Raw genomic sequence first — 18,999 nt, forward strand, 5'->3', positions numbered from 1 at the left:
TGAAGAAATGTGGATGGAAAGATTTTTAAAAAATCCCACCTTCTATAAATGAAAGGCTTTATTCTATAGCAATATCCTAAAACAGCAATTCAAAACAAAGACCATCAAGGGGCTATGCTATGTAGAGCCCCACAGCTGAAGAGTGAACTGCCCTTAAACCTAGAAATACTTGAAGCAGCAACCAGACATTTCATCACAAAGTTGCAACAGTACCGAAGTAAAACTGCCCAATCTCCAAATCAAAGCTCATCTTCTTTACGCCATCATGCCTAACATCATCCCTTATTGGTTTAAGTCCCAACCAGCAGAAATAATAGAGAGAGAGTGGTGTATTCTGGAGGATGGTGTTCAAAGGCAGAGTCCAAAAAGACAAGTTGTAATTCCAACCCTGCTGTTAATACTGCATGGCCTTCAGCAATTCAATTAGGGCCAGATCAGCTCAGGCCTTCCAACAAAGGCATTGCCAAGTTTGCCCTTTCCATCTTCATCCAATCTGTGCCTTCTTCTATCCCACATTTAAGTTTAACCTTTCATAGTTTATCACATTTGGGTTTTGATAGTTATCAGCTTTTCTTTCTTGGGAGGGACCTGACAATTAATGGCAAGGTAAGGCATGGTAAGGTAATTACTGCCAAGAGACTGCCATAGTACAGAGAATCCTGCAACCACCCCAGTCCAAGAATGAAACAAAGGATCTAGGGGAGGCTCTAAAACTCAAGTAGGTATCATGAATATGAACAACCATACGGACAGATTTCCAGATGGTGAAACTGTTATAATCCCACTGACTCCAGTTAAGGATCTGTTCCTGTATTTATTGATAATTAAATTAAGGGCTCTAAGGAAAATAGTGTGTGTTGTGGTCTTTGAAATGCATAAACAGCTGTCACTAACATAAGACTAGTTTAAGTCTGATCTGTTTTCCCTTTTAAATGACAAACTAAGATACAATTTGTATAAGATGGTCCAAAACATTTGGAAACCATGTTTTCTGGTAATTACAGCTTCCCAAATAGTTTCCCAACTAAGACGGAATTTGATAAGGAAGCCTGCTTGTGCCACCACTTTTTAATCTATTCTTGAAAGATTTAAAACACATGCAAACAAGGAATGAATTCCACATGCCCATGATACTGAACAACACACTATCCCTGTCTTGTTTTCTGCAGATAAAGTGTTTTAAATGGCAATCCCAAATACGTCTCAAAAGGTTATTGGATACTTTTTCAGCAGTATTGAAACTCAAATAGCTTAGAAATCAACACCGCCAAGGCACTGGTGTTTTGGGAATTAAAGGAGGGAACAAATTTGATTTGTGCAGGAAACAAGATTGGGGTGGTGCCTTCATTTAAATACCTTGTAATCTATTTTAATAACAATCTGAGCTGGAATAAACATATTGAAAATGTAAGCCCTAGAGTAAAATAAGCCATTTGTGGAGTTCTATATAAAAAAAGACAGGCAGAAGGCTAGTACTGGCAGGTAAGGTACAATCCATTTTATTGTCTGGAGCAGAGTTATTGGGTGCTGACTCTGTGGTCCACCCAAAAACTGAGACGATTCCTAATTACTTTTTAAGGTAGCTTTTTTCTCTAACTAATTCTATGTTGGGTGTGGGGGCTTATATGCTCTGAAATAGGACCGGTTAATGTGAATACCTTAGGTCAAATAAGAATTCTAAACTACTGGATAAAAATTAGATCTTTTACACCTACATTCTAGGTGCCTCTCCTTTTCCAAATAAACCCTTATTTGGATGGTTAAATAACATCTATAATCTCCTTCAGACAAATGGCCTGAGACTCACTAACCCAGTATTTCCCCTATCTTTAAGACAAGATATGTGTTGAAGAATGCAGTACAAGATCCTGCAATTCATTCTAATGAGAACTGCAGTCATCCTGGGCAGGTGGTGTCATGCTCTATATTTGGACAAAATATGTTCTTGTGGGAACAATGAGATCAATGACTTAAATCGCTCTTTGTGGTCTTGTTTGTTTTGTTTTTTTTAAGAAATAAGAGGAAAATGGATTTCTCTGTTGGTAAAAGATTTTAAATACTGGGCTACTCAAGAAAAAAGAATGTATCTTCTAACAAGTCAGAGCCTGCCCTATACTCCTGAGGTGTACTGAATTACTTACACAAAGAATAAGGGCCAAAATCAAACAGAATTCCCCTCTTGCACTTTATTGTCCACTGTTTCATTTTATCTATTTTTGTATCATCAGACAGTATGTTCTGTTTGAATTCTGTGTAAACTGGTAGAATAGACGAACTTATCATAGGCTTTTAGCAAAATGTATACATTATAATTTGCTACAAAAGCATCACCGCAGGGCTGCTTTTACTGCCAGAACACAGACTCCGCAGGGCTGGAGGGCCATTTTGGTGCCCCTCCTCACTTGGCACGTGGAACTAGTGTCCTACTTGCCCTATCCCTACTTGCAGTGCTGACTACTACTAGCACTTCAGGTCATTCTACAAATAGATTTGTGGATTGAGAACATGCATATTGCGACTTGTGCCTCTTTGCTTGGAATAAAGACCGTGAAGCATAATGCAATTATAAAGGTGTAACTGAAGATGTTATTCAGAGATGATAGGGTTGCAGGTGCAAGGGAAAGTAAAATTTACCCTGCATAACCATTATTACTCATGATCATGGAAAAGGAAAGAACTCAGCATGACTCAAAGATCCTGGGCTGAATTTGCAAAGCTGGCAGTTAGAAAAACAACATATTTTTATTTGTAAACTAAGCACATCTGATACAAATTCACTATGCAGAAACTTCTAAGCACAAGTGCTGAGCAGCCCGAATGTATTAAAGTACATTACAGCTCAGCATGTGCTGTAGTGACTGCAAGTCATGAACTCCAAAAGAATTTGCGGGAATATTGCTGACTGCTTAAATTGCAAAGACAAATTTCATTTTACTTTGTATACCCAATTGGCAATTTTTTAGCCACATAAGTGGCATTTTTAGCACCTACACATAGGTTGTGATTCTATTACCCATGCTGTGTGCACTGCAAGAATGTGTGCATAGATTTGTGTGTGTGGGGGGGGCAGATTATTTGGGCCCAGGGAGTTTTAATGAGGTGCTGTGGGCCAGATCAACACCCTGCACCCCCCCAGCCAACGCAACAACTCACCAAAACTCCCTACATGGGATGGGGCCATGGGCAGGTGGGGAGCGGTGTTCTAGAGTGAGACAGGTGGGCAAGGCTGAGATCATGGGATGGGACCGCAGAGTGGCCCCTGCCCTGTGGCGTGTGTGTGTGTGTGGGGAGGGGGGGCAGAGGGTGTGTGCGTGTGTTGGGGGGCACGTGCACTTGTGGGGGAGAGGAGGCTTCCTGCGTGCTAGGCTCCAGGACCCAGCTGGGTGGAAGGGAGGAGGGAGCAGGGGGCGCATGCCAGGGTCCGCAGTCCATAGCTGCCCCCAGGAAGAATGGGTGGAAGGCAGCCAGAAGCTGGAGCCAGAGCCCTGCACACAAGGGCAGGAGCTGCCTGGCTGAAAGCAGCACAGCAAGAGCAGAAGGATGAGCCACCGCTGGAGGCAAAAAGAACCAAGCAGCACTCAGGAGGCTTCAGCCACATTGGAAGCAGCCCAGGCAAAAACTGACCTGAGTGGGGCTCGGCCCCATGTAGTGCGCTGCAGGGGCAGCCACAGGTGAGATCAAATCAATTGGTAGGTGCCCCTTGCAGGACAGACCCAATCAGTTGGCAGGCCAGATCCAGCCCATGGGCTGTATTTTGTCCACCCATGGCATAGACTGATCATAGGCACTGGTTACAAACTGGCTGGGATGGTATGCAGCTACATATGCACATACCTGAGCTTAAGTCTTGGAAAATGACAGAAGAAGAGAAGGACCCTCCTATGTTTCAGCTGCAAGGGTTGAGTGGTTAGGGCAATTAGGAGACCAGCATTCTAGGCCCCGCACCCCCTTGTCCAGAGGAGGTTTAGACCTGTATTTCTCTGACTGCCCAAAACAGTGTTCTAACTACCACACCACAACTTTAGACATTATCCAGTCCCTTCTCCAGCACTCATTTTGAAGCTGGCTCCCTGGGCAGCCAGGAAAGGGAAATATGTGAGGCCTTGGTGAAAAACTCAAACTGGAAGTGGTGCAAGTGAGTGAACTGGAGCTCTAACATGGGCTCTTACTTACAATGGAACAGAAACTTCCTCACTAGAGTCCATCCACCTGATCCAATGACTATTTAATGTAAAGTTCAGTGGCTCAGCTTCAAAAAAAGCAATGAGGAATAGACTCCTATAATAATGGTTAACCTGTAGTATGGTGGTTAGACTACTGTACTGGGAAGATAGAGAAACCTGCTGTGGACAAGGAAGGGCTTAGAACCTGGGCCTCCTGCTTTTTAGGTAAGTTCCCTAACCATTCAGCAATTGAGACTAAAATATAGGAGGCACCTCTCCCATTGCCATTTTTCCAGGACTTACGCTTAGAAAGTGTGTATGCACCTGCATATATTCCTAGCTAGCGTGTAGCCCGCTGTACAGGTATGTGTAGACAGAGCATGCTTACCCATCCATACTGCGGTGATAAAAGAAGCACAAACTGTGCTTGAGGCTGTGTAGAGACATTTGGGAGGTTAGGGGAAGGTTAGATCAGGTTAAAAACAGCCACCTGATCTAACTTAGTTTGCCCAGGTGCAGACCTTATATTAGCTAGGTGGATCTAAATGCAAACTATACAGAAGTTCAGGACAGCTATGTAGGAAAAGCAAAATGTGTGGCCAGTGGCTGGGCTTTCCTAGCTCTGGGGCTGCACTGGGAACTGTACAGAAGTTCAGGACACTTAGATTAGTCTAAAAATGGCCAACCTGATCTAGAGTACCTTGGAGGTAGGGTTAACTTAGATCAGGTTGGCCATTTTTAGACCTGTCTAACTGTCCTGAACTTCTGCACAGTTCCCAGCACAGCCCCAGGGCTGGGAAAGCTCAACCACTGGCCCCAGCCGCAGGGCTGTGCATTTCCTATCTCCTTCCTCCCCTCCCCAGCACCAGACTACTTTCAGTGCCCCAGCTTCTCCCCCCCCCACATCCAGTGGGACAACCACCCCCAAGTCCACCAAACCCCCCATCCCACAAGCCACTCCAGTTTTACCAGTGCCAGTTTTACCTGTGCTCACTAGTGCTGGGAGCAAAGCAAGTAAGTTGGGGTAGGGGAAGAAGTGGGATGGGGGTTGTTCATCTGGGGGTCAGGGGACTAAAAATAGCCCCTTAACCTCCCCAAATGTCTGTACACAGCCTAAATGTACAAAAAAACCCAACCCCTTACACAGCTGGAAAGCTGCCACTTATGCATACAAAGAGGAACAGAACTCCACCCCAGTTCTTTGTCACACTTAGTGAAATGTCATATGATTATTGATATGACCTACATTGTGCTAGTTACTTGAATTACAAAAGACTTCCATCAATTATTGTCTTATTACGGTGCAATAGTGCTGTTTATTAATTTTTTCAACTCCATATGTTGACATCACTATTCAAGCACAAGAAGAATTTATCACAGAGATTTTGCCTATAAGGATACTATGGAGAATGAGGAAACTGTGTGTAGTATTTTGTGTATTTGTTTGTTTTGGAGGGTTGTTTAGATAGAAAGATATATCAGGGGTGGACAGTTACTTCAGGCAGACGGCTGCTTACTGAGTTTTAGCAAGCCATTGAGGGCCGCATGATAGGCAGCCAGGGGCAGATAAATATTAATTTTCTAAATTTTGGGGGGCCCTGCGGGCCAGATAGAATGGCCTGGTGGGCCACATCTGACCCACAGACCATATTTTGCCCACCCTGATATAAATAGATAAATATCACACATCACTCAGGTAATCTATTTGATATTAACCTACCAAAGCCCAAGGAATTAAATCAAACAAGACCATAGAGAGGGAACCCACAAGAAATTAAAGAGCAGCAGTAAGGTTCCTTAGGAAACAGTTGGGGAATTATCCTTTGCACTTGCTCCATCCTGGCTAGAACAGTTTACTCTTTCCAAGACTGAGCCTAGGATAAAAGAGAATCTTAAACCTCAAAGGCACTAGAAAAGGAGGGAGAGGTGGAGAAAGTGGCTCAAGACTACTTGGAGGATGTGTCACTGAAAGCTGACAGACCAACTGACACAGAATCAGGAAGCCTGCTGCATTAGGGCAGGCTGCTTCTCTCTGCCAGATACAGTTATTTGGTCTGAAGGGATTATATTACAAGAACTGGTAAGAAACAGTTAGGTAAAAATAAGATTACATCTTCTTTGGCAGTCCCTCGCAGTTGAGGATGATTGCCTTATCTGTGGGTCTAAAGATTGGCTGACGAGGCCGATCTGGGATCCAACAGATTCTGCTGCAACTTGGGCATGTGTTTCTATGCAGGATGAGTGGCTCCAGATTCTTGATTTGGTCTGCAACATGCTGTTTCTGCCTTTCTGTCTCCTCTTGTTGTCATAAGTTTATCAAAGTACTGAAAACCTTGCAGCAGACTCTTCCTCCATTTGGGGCGGTGCTGGGTGGCAGTCTCTCACTAGTTGATGTTGCATTTTTTCAAAGTTGGTCTTGAGGATGTCCTTAAAACACTTTCTCTTGAGTGTATGCCTTGACTGAGCTGGGAGATTAAGATTTGCTTCAGGAGCTGAAACTGGACATACGGATGATGTGGCCAGCCCAATAAAGTTGATGTCAGATGGTCATTGCCTCAATGCTCATGGTATAGGAATTATAAATATTTTTTTGAGATTGGTGCTTTTGAGTTACTTAATAAATGTGCTGAATACAGTTGGGTCTATGTTTTGAACTTGACTGCATATTCAGGGAAGAAGACCTGTAACCTACTCTAATAGCTAACTCAGTGGTTCTCAACCTTTTTTTAAACTCAAGGCACCCCTCATTAGACTCCAGGCATCCTTCAGAAAATGCTAGCTCTTAGTTTTTACTCCATTTTTTTTACTACAGAAAAATAGTACAACAATTCTTCTTTACAAAAAAAAAAACTCAGAAAGACCACAACAGGTCAGAATCTTTTTAACACTAAGTTCCAGTTTGAAATCTCTAGGCTTATCTCTTGAATTGCTTTTACACCTAGCAACTCTAACATTGTACACTGTACAGTACCCTTGAAGCGATTTCAAGGCATCCCAGGATGCTACAGCACCCTTAAAGAGGATCACTAAGATAACTGGACTGTGTAATTTACCTAGAGGTAGGTTTAGGAAGCTAGACCTGTAATTGTGGCAGTGCACTCAAGAGGGGCCTAAGGCAACTTCTAGCCCTGGCAGACACATTTTCAATAAGTTTAAGGCAAATTCAGTCTTTATGGTGAAAAAGATGAAAAAGATAAAAAAGAATGTGTTCAATATAAACATTAATATGCCACAAAGTATCACCTATCTGTTAAACTCAATTTTAAAAATTTCAGTAAAACTTTACAATTCCTTTTGTATACATTTGATTGCAAAAGGATATGAAAACCAGTTCTTTAACTTTTTTGAGCCTCTTAAATTTAATTAACAAACTATTGGATCCTGTTAAGTCAAACTTAAACCAGCACAACTTTTTACAGATAAAAACATAAGCCACTGCAAACAAGGGGTTTCCACTGGGAATTCTGACATAATCTTCATGGTTATCCATTTATATCTAACCACAATGTGTCCACTGTTGCACTTTAACTTATTCTGGTCCCATTAGGATTATTTCATCAACAATGGTTGGGCCTATCATGTATGTCTTATTTTGCAATCACCCCATTAAAATGCCTTCAGTATGAATAAAACTATTTTCCCAACATTACATAATTATTAGGTTTTGGGGGAGAGGGGTTGGTTGTCTTATTACAGAAGTAGAATATTAACAGTTATATGGGAAAAAAATATGGTGAAATCTTGGTCCCAGTGCCAATGACTTCAGCTGGATAAGGGTTCCAACTCTTGCTAATTGAACTTAAGTATGTTTCCAGTAGATCACTCTCCTGTCATTACATTTTAATATTGTCTTACACTGAGTATATATTTCTATCCTACTAGCATTTTACTGCAATTTTGATAAGTTTTCATTGCCAATGAAGATAGTACTTTTGGAATGGTAAATCTTTTTTTTCCCTGCATTCTGTGACAACAGAGAGTCTGTATTACTCCAGTGAGTCAACTGCTAGGAGGGAGGAAGGAGCAAGATGCATGGAAGATGCTTATAGCACTGTACATGTCTAGGTCCCACTCAGCTCCTTATTGCTTTATGGGGAATAAAACTATCAGATTCTTCCATTGGCTTCTGATATTTTCCGGATTGGCAGCAGAGGGTAGTAAAGCTGCTATATTATTTTTAAACCCTGGCTGGATGAGGTAGATGTAATGGGGAGGATACTTATGTTGGAAAGTCTTATGTCACTGTAACTTTTGGCACATACAATATCCACTGACTTAAGAACAGAAGTAGCTGCATCCATTAAGCAATATTGTCCTAATTTTTTCTGAATGTTTTCCTGAACACAGTAAAAGAATTATTTGACTGATAACAGCCTGGTGTTCATGAATACTGGGCAGTGTTTAATAAAGGCTGCAAAAACAGACATACCTCCTGTGAAATTTGGTTCCCTATTTGTTAGAATATCACTTTTTACTTTAGCTACACTAATCGCACAAACATTTCAGCTAGTCTTTCTAACATGTAACGAGTAAAGTTTAACTGAAGTGATATCAACCATTTTAAGTTAAAAACAAGAACAATGTCTTTCCTTCTTTTGTAAACTCTTTACCAAAGAGATTTAATATTTTGTTTTTAATAAAAGTTATATGCTAGCAGCTGTTTGCATGGAGCAGAACATAGTTACATGTATAGTACTCAAGCTGCTGTCTCACAGCCCTCTTACAACATCAGCTAAATTGTAGATGGAAATAAATTCTTGGCAGGTGGGTGAGGGGGGCTGGAAACGACACATTTTTACCTTAGCCTTTTATCCTGTGAATTTGTAATTAATTTTAATATGGCTTTAATACAAAAGTCTGCATCATGTTAAGCTCGTCTATATGGGAGTAAAAATAAGGCTGTTGCTTTGCAGAGGCAAACTATGTCTATGATGCCACCACGTGTCCCAGCCAAGCTGTTTCCAAGCCCACCCTCCTCACCTGCTCCTGCAGATGTGCTCCAAGCCCAGATACACACCAGTGAAAACATTTCAGGTCATTCCTCTATGGCAGCTCTCAAGACCACAGTCTCTGGAGTGCTTCAGAACAGCCACTAGGGACAGCTCCAGAGCAGCTTCAGTTACACTTCTGGGTTTGGAGCACATGAGTAAGAATGGGCAACTGGGCAGTGCTGAGAGACATCCATGGTACAGACGTACCCAGAGGCCCCAACTCTTTGTTCCTGTATTCCTGCAATAGGTGCAGAAATGGGGATGTATACTGCTTTAAGCCACTTTAGTGCCTACTTTGTTTCAAGGCCATTCTGAAAATGGTTCAGGTCCTGGTGTAAGTTAGAGCAGCCCAATGTCAATACTCTTCCCTTTCCCCTGCCTTGCATACCCCTAAGCTGAGAGATGACAGAGGAAGCATCTTACAGATCTTTCCACACCTTCCAAGAAATTCCCTTACATGTGGAGTATTTCTCAGCAAGAGCTCTATTGCTGTTAACATTCCTCTATACTGTGGGAGCAACATAAAAGACAACATATCATTTGACGCGAGAAACCTAAATGCTAAATAAACAAATTACAGAAGAAGGACAGCAGGAAGGGATGCAAGAAATGGTAGAGTTGTTATTCCTGACATGTGTCTTGTTAGTTCCTCTGGCAAAGAAAATTTTTACTGGTAGGTTCATATATATATATATATATATATTAGCACTTCTTTGATGAGGCATAGTGTTTATACATGTCATGAATGAAGCATGTCTCATGGAGCAGAACAGTAAAAGCATGGCAGACTAGCTCCCAAAGGGGCTCATCTAAGTTGACAAGGAGGCTGTCACAGGGCGGGGCGCAGGAGCGGCCGATCTCCCCTGGCGCCCCTAACATGCCAAGTTGGGTCTCGAATGCACCCTCTTTCTCGCTTGCCACGTCTTGGTTTTATATATATTTTTGTATGGGAGGCTGCCTTCTGTCCACTTGGACATGGTGCTCTCGTACTGGCCCCTACTTTGTACAATGATCAGGTGCACCCCGCCTTATGGGCTACGCATGCCTCCTACCTCCCCTTTAGCAAGCCCCAAGCCTCGCGGTTCTTCCGGATGTTGTCTTGTCTCTGAACATGTGCCCTCTCTAGGGTCTCTTCCGTCTATTTGCCCTCCAATGTATACGTGCCCCCTCAGGGCTCCTATTCACGCGCCCGCCCTTCTCTGGGCTTCTAGTCGCGCCCTTCTCCTCCTGGCCCCGATCCGCATGTCCGCCCCTCTCCAGGCTTTACTCGCGTGCCCGCCCCTCTCCAGGACTTCTATACAAAACCGGTGCCGCTCGCCCCCTGGGGCCTATGATTCGAATTCTGCCCTCCCCGGGGCCTCCCGTTAGATTCGCCCCCTCTCCGGGACTTCTCTCCGTCGCTCACCCTTTCTAGGCTCTTACTCGCGCGTTCGCCTTCACTGGGCTCTTACTGGACTTGCCCCTTCCGGGGCCTTCAATAAGCGCGCCCTCGCCCTCTCTGGGGCTTGTCCCGCGCTTCGCGCGCCCTCGCCCTCTCTGGGGCTTGTCCCGCGCTTCGCGCGCCCGGGGCTCAGGTGGCCTGTAGCTGTGCCTGGCCCCCTGACCCTCCTCCTGGGTCCTACACCCCACTGGGCTAAATACCACCCCCCCACGGGGCTGGGGTCACAACCCCAACACACCGCACCTCTCTCCAGTGCTCACCCGCAGTGCCAGCTGTGGCACCCGAATGCTGGGCCTCTCAGGGCACCTAGGAACCCCCCCCACTCCACTGGGGAGCTCCTAATGAGGTCTCCTCCGTCCCCTACAGCCTCACCCGCTCCTCCGGTATAATGTAAACAAGCACAACCATGAGCCAACTGGCTCTAACATAAACTAAGCCTCCTGGCTCTAACGTAACTCTAAGCCAACCCGGCTGTAACCCAAAATGAGCCTTGTGGCTGCAACATACATCCACCACCACCCTGATCCTCTTCCAATACCTCCCTGCCAGGGTTCTCTCTACCCCACATCATCATGCAGGCAGTTAGGCTGCTCAGCTCAGCTACAGAGCTCCTGCACCTCAAGCTGCCAGAAGGGAATTGACCCTGGAGTCAGCCTTTTCTGCTTATAAAGGCCAGGCCCTGCCCCCTGGCGGTCAGCTGACCCAATCTGTTGCCTAAGCAACCTTCAGCTGTGCTGCCCTGCTGATTGGCAGCCAAGCCCTATTACCAATGCTAGTAGCAGGCACCCTAGTGTCCTGCTACAGAGGCAAATAGGAAAAGGATTCTAGGCATACAGATAGGCATGTACCTGGAAATGTAGAAACAGGGACTGGGGCGGGAGTTATGAGAGATGAAAGCGCAGAGATAGGCAAGGACAAAGTTTTGCAAGGCCTTCACATTTTTCATTTATGGGGTTTGAATTTAACATGCAGGCAAGAGTAGGGCACAAAAATACTTTGAAGACAGGGCATACACTATCAAGGCAAAGATTAAAGTAGGTATTTTCCAAACTGGACAGATTGTAAAGGAGTAAGGGAAAGAAGAATGCTCAGTTCACATTTCCATTTTTCCTTCTGAAAGGTTATGCTTGAAAACTTTTTCCATCTTACTTTAAATGAAAGAAAATTAAATAGTCTTTTTTCCTCAGTTTATAGACCAGCTGTTCCCACTCTCCCCCTGATTTCCTTTTCAAGCTCTTCTGGCTGACACAGCAGGAACAGCCAAAAAGAAGCATCTTGAAAGTGAAATTCTACTGTGGGATTTCTTCCTAAACTTCATTTTTGACTTTATGGATTCAGCATGTCTCTTGGCTCCCATTCCTAGAGCTGTTGGAAATCCCTGAGCTGGAAGGTGCAATATGTAGCAGATAATTTTATTGGTACACCAATGGCCAGAATGTAAGAACTGAAAAGTGTTATCAGTTTATAATTTGATATAAGGAGCACAATATCAGCAATGCTTGAGGAACTACAGTAATGTTGGTGTATGCGCCCTTAAGAGGCTGGGTACACTTTGCCCTGACCACCACAGAAAGCTTTATCTAGTTGCTGTCACTCCTGGCTGTTGCAGTGCATGTGTGTGGATGTGGGTATGTGAGATGAGAGGACATATTTACACAGAGAGGCCCTGAAAAAGCTGACGCTCAAATCTGACTTCTTGCTTGCCTGCTATCATTTATAAGAAAACAATTATTTCCCCCCAAAACTAACCATACCAAGGATAGAACTAATCTGGCAAAGCATGAACATGAAGCATGGAAACATAACCTCACAAATTCATTCAAATTATGCAAATAAATGGGGTACTCAGGGTATAAACAGCAGCAGAAAATCCTTGTCAAAATCTCAGACACGACAAATACATTTATTTTGAGTGTCACTGAAATCAGTTTACATCCAGAATTAAGTTGGTGCAAAAAAGTCACAGGAAGGTATTCCAACTCTAGATCTTGGAAGACAGAAATTAAAATGTGAAATTTGGCAGTATTCATAATCTGACATGCCCAGAAGTCTAATAAATCCAGGAAGAGAGCCAAAATAAATTATTCACTTAAGAGTACACATGGAAATTTTTTAATCTTAAAAATATCCAAACTATGAGTAAGAGTATTTTATTTTTTAAAGTGGTGCACAAAATTATTTTTTCTAATCAATATGTATGTATTTTTTCACTTTATTTGCTCTGTGGTATGTACTGCTGCTAAACACTAATTCCTGGTCATGTGTGACTCTTTCTGGCTAGCACTTTATACATCTTTTAGAGTTTCTTCTTCAATGAATACCCTGAAAAACACTGTAAATGAGAACATGTCTAATGCTACATTTCTGGTTAGTTTTTTGGCAACTACGACATTATCTCATTTTAACAGCACAAAATATAAATATTAAGAACAAGTTCTAGTAATTTATTCTGAAATCTAGTAAATAAATACATTTTATTTCGACCAAACATTTCTAAACAGTTATTTATGATCTCACTTATATCTGTTTCCCCAGACTGCTTCTTCTTCAGGTGATTAAATGACTTCTTATATAAGAACATCTCATAAGTTTGCTTTTCTAGCTTTTTTCTGCAATATCTCATATGCTAGACATTAGCAGAAAGCAAAAGTTAACACATCACTACTATTTTAACATGTTCTAGCTAGATTAAAACTAGCGTGAAGATGTATGCTTATTAGTGCTAGAATCACTCAGTTTGTTATGCAGGCATAGCCAGACAGAGCTAATATCTTAGTTTATTGAGCAGAAGAGATGACCACCGCTAGTTTGAGCCAACCATAGAGAGGACAGCAAACGAACACTGAAAAGGCAGCAGGGCCGCTCACAGCCCAAAAACCTGAATTGCGTATCTAGTCAGATCCCATCAATAACTAGAACAACTAAGGCAAATGTTAAAGCAGCCATATACATTTGAAAAGGCTGACACATCTGAATCTTTTAAATTCAAATGAACTTAACCTGTGGAACTGAACAGCTTGTTTGGTTCTGATCTGATGTAGATTCCAGCCACAATGAAGTCATGCAAAGCTGTAAAACTGGGCTATTACTTCATGATTTCAAGCAAGTCCTGATCACTCACATCTGGACAGGAATACTAATGAGCAAGAAAATCAGGATTCACCCCTCTGCTACCACAAAGGCTTGATATTTAGAGCTAAAGGTCTCATATTCAGAGCTATAAACTGTCCAAATTTATGCAAGGTAATTCTTCAACTACATCCTTCAGTTTTTCACTCCTCAGACAAACTTCCCACTGTTTTCAATGGGGTTCTGCCTAAAAGAACACATAGTATAGATGGCATAACAAGCTAACTAGTTTTAACAATAGGAACTCCATCTCTTCCTAATTCTTCACACACAGTCAGAACCTAATTCTTTTAAAGTATTAAAATTTTAAATCCTAGAATTCAATATGGAATGTCCAAAAGAGGAAATTGTGTTCACAGGCTCCATTTGACATGTGGAGATCTATTTAAAATAGTATTAGCTCATTTAGAATCTGATTGCCATGACAGAAGTAGCAGAAGCAACAACAGAAAGTCGTCATAAAATCAGAAGCAAACTCAATATATGTCTTATATATAATCTGTGTTTGCTTTCAAATATTTGACTCGTCAGTCTATTTTCAGACATAAGTTACAATATGTAGGTTTTCCTGGTAATGTGAAATATTGTAACAACAACATGGTAAAGTTCAGTTATTGTTCTTAGGTTTAACTCAGTGCTCACACTTCTGATTCTATACTGTGAAGTTTAACAGTAAATTTAAATGTTTCCCTCTTTACAGAGCCAAACCCTGCTTGCTTTATCTTTGCAAACAATTTCAGTGACATCATTGAAGACAAGGGTACTTGTAACTTCAAAAATGCAAGCTAAAGTCTATCCACAATCTTACGGTATAAAAGCAGAAAAGGGAACCTTAGCAGAATTGCTACATTATGGTGACAAACAAAATGACGCCATTTGGGTGTGTCTGTACAGCAAGATGAAAGTGTGATTCCTGCCTGGGCAAGAATAAAGTGTAATCTAAATAACACAGGTAACAAGGAGTTGTGAAGACATGTTGGCACAGATAACTAAATAGAGGGTCTTTGACTGGGTTGTGTGCTAGTTGCTAGCCCACACACAAAGACATGCTGCCACATCTTCACTACCATTTTGACCTGTTCCAGCTAGAAAAGCTAGCATGGGTATGTGCGCTTACTACTGCTAGAATCACTCAGTTCACTCACAGATGCAGCCAAAGAGCGTTAACAGCTTAGTGTACAACTGTTCTGCTTAGTGTTCATCCACCCTAAACAAAAATCCTCACCTGCATAAGCCAACAGTAAGTAGCGAATGAGAAACCTTGTGTTATAAAAACAGAAATATTTTGTATTAAAGCAATGTAGAATCACTTTTATAAAACCAGTTAGCAACCAGTCTATGAAGGATGAAAAATGCATCACTGAATATGCATAAGAACTACCATTGACTGGGTCAGACCATAAGTCCATCTTGCCCAGTGCCCCACCATGTGCTGTCCTACCAAGTCCCGGGACCTCCTAATCAACCTCCTCCTGGCCCCAGCCAAGCTAGAAATCTATCTGACCAGGAAGAGGCTCTGCCTGTGTGGGGGGTGACTCCTGGAAACTGTGAATTTTCCTGTCCTTGGTCCATTCATGTCCCTGGGCAGAGTTTCACTGTGCAGCGTCCACTGGCTCCTCAGACACATTTGAGTGATAGTGGGTGCTGTCTGGTGTGCTCTGCTCCATGCCCCCTTTGGAGCACTCATTTTAACCTCTGAGCTTCACTCCCTTCCATGTTATCTTTTATTTTGTTCTCTGAATTCAGCTGACATGTACCCAATGGCCCCCTCTAATAACAGGGAACGGTCTAACCCTTGTTCTGAGGGCATTAAGCCCATGTTAACTTTATGCATCAAACAGGCCTGTGTCACACAGCAGCAGAGAGTGGCTGCTGAAAGCGAGAGAGAAGTGGGTATGACCAGGGTTCCTCTTTCACTTGCAGCCTCCAGCATTTAAGCTCTGGGCAGTTCTGATTCGGAGGCAGTGCCCTGGCTCCCATTCAGTGTTGCCCCATTTCTGAGCTGCTGCGGGCAAAGGAAAGGTACCACACTCCCTCTGCTCCTTGCATGCAAAGGGGGGATGCAACCCCAGCAGGAATGAGTGCGCTCTGTGCGGCAATGGGTTAGCACATGGTACTTTACCCAAGGGGGCTGTGGGATCTCCATCCTTGGAGTTTTTTAAGACCCAGGTAGACAAAGCTTTGGCTGGGACAATCTAGCTTGGGGTGGTCCTGCTTTGAGCAAGAGGGTAGACTAGACACCCTTCTGGGGTACCTTTCAACCCTCATTTTCTAGGAGTCGATGCCTGGCTTTCGGGCAGACACCCAGCCTCCGTGTCACCACCAAGGTGCCAGGCCAGGCTTTACCCCAAAACCTACTGGAAACCAAGCGGCTGGGGGCACACCCGCTCCCAAAACCAGAAGAGCAGTGTGCTGCCTGCTGCATGCTCACCTCACACCAGGGTGCCTCTCGGGGTGCCATGAACCCAGCTCCCAGCCCCTCCGGTCAAGCCACCCTTTTGCCCCCGCCTGCCCCCCGTGCCTGGGGGACAGCAATACCCATTCGTGCGGTGGGCTAAAAGCCCGTGTGATGTCCCCCAGCCACGTGGCGGGCCGGGGCAGCTGGATCCCGTGGAGGGGGGCAGGCTCTCCCTGTCCCGCAAGCACCGCTGGGCGCCCTCTGCCCGGGCACAGCCGCTCGGCAGCGTCCCAGATGTGTCCAGAGGCTCCGCCGCCCCGTCTGCTTGCCCCCAGATCCGCACGGCAGAGGAGGCTGGAGGGCTAAACCCAGCCAGTCCCGTCCCCGTCCCCGTCCCCGTCCCCGTCCCGGCACTCACCTGCGGGCAGCGCAGCCCCTGCCCCGACCCCGGCTCCAGCTGTTGTGCTCTGCCCGGCGCGGCTGGCGCGGCTGGAGGCGGCGGCGCGGGGAGGGGACAGGGGACTGGGCATTAGGCGGCCACGGAGACTCCTCGCAGGTGGCTGCCGGCTGCTTCCCCGCCCCGGCTGCAGCCGCCTCCTCCCTCCCTCCCTCCTCCCGCCGGGCGGCGCCTGCCGCCGTTGCCCCGCGGCTGTTCTTGTCCCTTCAAGCAGGGAGGCCACCTCTGGTGCCCGGCCCTGGCTCACGCCGCTCTCTTGCCTTGAAAGCCTCCTCAGGGGAGCCTGGGAAGCAACTCGGCTCCCTCCCACACCCCTCACCCCTGGCGTATGGCACCCCACCTGCCTAAAGTGGGAGTAGGGTCCCCACCCCTCCAGGATTGCCCTGGAGTCTCCGGGAATTAGATATAAATCTCCAGGAGACTGCTGAGAGTCACCTGAGGGATAAAATGGTAGGGCATTCATTAAAATCAATATGAAATGTTGAATCTGAGTTATACAGTCGTCCAGCGGGTTTTTTAAAATGCAAGAGTCATGTGCATTTGCCTTTGTGAGGGAAAGTCTTAGGGGCTTTGCATCTCCATGCTGGGGGTGCCAAGACAGGGGGCAGGGAGGGCTATGACAGGGGAGGACATCCTGGGAAATGAAGTCAGGCTGAGGGGTTGCTGTCACAGGTTGTCCAGGCTGGCCTCAGTTTCCTGAGGAAACTGGTCCTCTCAGTAAGGCACCCTAGTCCTAGGAACAGCGTTGACTGGATTTCCAGCATGTCAGAGCAGGCTCCCTGCACATCTATAGGAGCCCATTAAGGCTGCTGTAATTCTGAATAACATAGTCTATGCAGGGCTTTGATGCAGATTACCTAGCCCACTTTACACATACTTTCTTAGTTAATTTGGGATCATTGTCCTGTCAACAAACTCTTACTCAAACACTGGCAGGTCCAGAAGTAATAATGCATCCTCCTCTTGTTCACTCTCCTACAATCTCAGGGATGTGAATGGAGTTAAAATAAAGCACATTTTGACATGGCTACAACCAACACCCCTGAAATTTTGACAAGGAAGCATTTTATATGGCTTGGGTTTATTTAGTGACTCCTCACTTGGTGACTGATAGGGTTTGTTGTGGGTGTTTTCCAGTCTGCCTGATGCAGAAAAAAAAAGAAAACCTAGGACCAGAAGTTCCCTAATGGCTCATTCTCCTTGAGGTTGTTAAACAAAAAACAAAAAAAAACTTAGGGTCAGTAGAGCTTTGATGACTCAGTTAAAAATGGTTGGATAGTCAATAAATATAAATTGTATATTTATCTCTGCATCCTTACATATAAACCACAGGAGACACAGCACACTAAAGAATATTGCTATATGTTGAATTAATAAACAAACTCAAATTTGAGATGTTCATTAACCTCAATTGTATACTGGGTTACAGTATAAACCTAATATAAATCTTATAATACATTAGTATTCATGTTAATGAAAATTCCTGGATAGAGAGTCACTGCAAATCGGCATTTTGTCTATTGCAAAGAAAGGTAAACGTATAGGAAAATTTGATCCATAAATAATATTTAATTGAATTGGTAGACTGATTCTACAAAAGTATCCAAACTACACTCATATTGAATCTGTCAACATTATGAAATAAATGGCTAGGGTTCATATGAAAATGAAAACTAAATGAAAAATAGACAAAAGTCATAAGGAAGCAAGGCCAACTTGTTATTTCCATAATTTTATGGTATTACAGTGTCTTTGGATAGTTCTGTAGTTAGTTGAAGGGAGAAAGAGGATGGTCTCTTTAATGAGCATGACTAGTGATCAAAAAGTATGTAATGTGATTTACTGTCATCAAACAGGGCCTTCTAATTAGAAAGGGTGCTGTCAGAGAGAGGCAGATGCTATCCTTACACAGAGGCAGTGAGAGTGCTATCAGCATCCAGAGACAGGGTAGGGTGGGGATTATGCTGACCACTGGAGAGTGGAAGAGGAGCAGAGTCTTAGGCTAGAAATAGACATTGCCAAGTGAAGCAAATCAGCTGTCCAGCATGTCTTTCCCAATTTGAGACCCTCCATTACCCCAGACTGTGAGATTTGGTAAACTCAGGCTGTGCAGAGCCCAAACTGTTAAGACTTTAACTTTAACACCAAGAGTCTTGGATTTTTATGAACTATCCAGGCAACATGATATTCTAGCCAATGTTCAGAGACAGAGAAATAACTAAACACTCTGGCATAGGTTGCTCACCAGGAATTATTTTAAGTTTAAACGTAAAAAATAATCTAAGACTCTGGGAGGATGGGAGGAGAAGAGGAGAGGGGATGGAATTATTGTACAGGCAGTGGGAGAGGAGGTCTGGTGTGTACTATGAGGTTGACTAGAAACTGGCTAGAAATTTAGCTTCCAAAGAAGCAAAGCAGCT

The 18,999-nt window shown here is 44.0% G+C and overlaps 1 protein-coding gene across 1 annotated transcript in view; it reads right to left on the reverse strand.

Moving 5' to 3' along the window:
- ADGRG2 (adhesion G protein-coupled receptor G2) overlaps positions 1-16,707 on the reverse strand; it is a 141,045-nt gene extending 124,338 nt beyond the window's left edge. Inside the window, exon 1 of the mRNA XM_019524802.1 lies at positions 16,541-16,707. The gene's annotated coding sequence lies outside the window, so the exon portion shown is untranslated. The remainder of the gene's footprint in view (positions 1-16,540) is intronic.
- Between the last annotated feature and the right edge of the window lie 2,292 nt (positions 16,708-18,999).

Source organism: Gavialis gangeticus, unplaced genomic scaffold, assembly GCF_001723915.1.
Source record: "Gavialis gangeticus isolate Ggan-Ray unplaced genomic scaffold, GavGan_comp1, whole genome shotgun sequence".
Classification (NCBI taxonomy): Eukaryota; Metazoa; Chordata; order Crocodylia; family Gavialidae; genus Gavialis; species Gavialis gangeticus.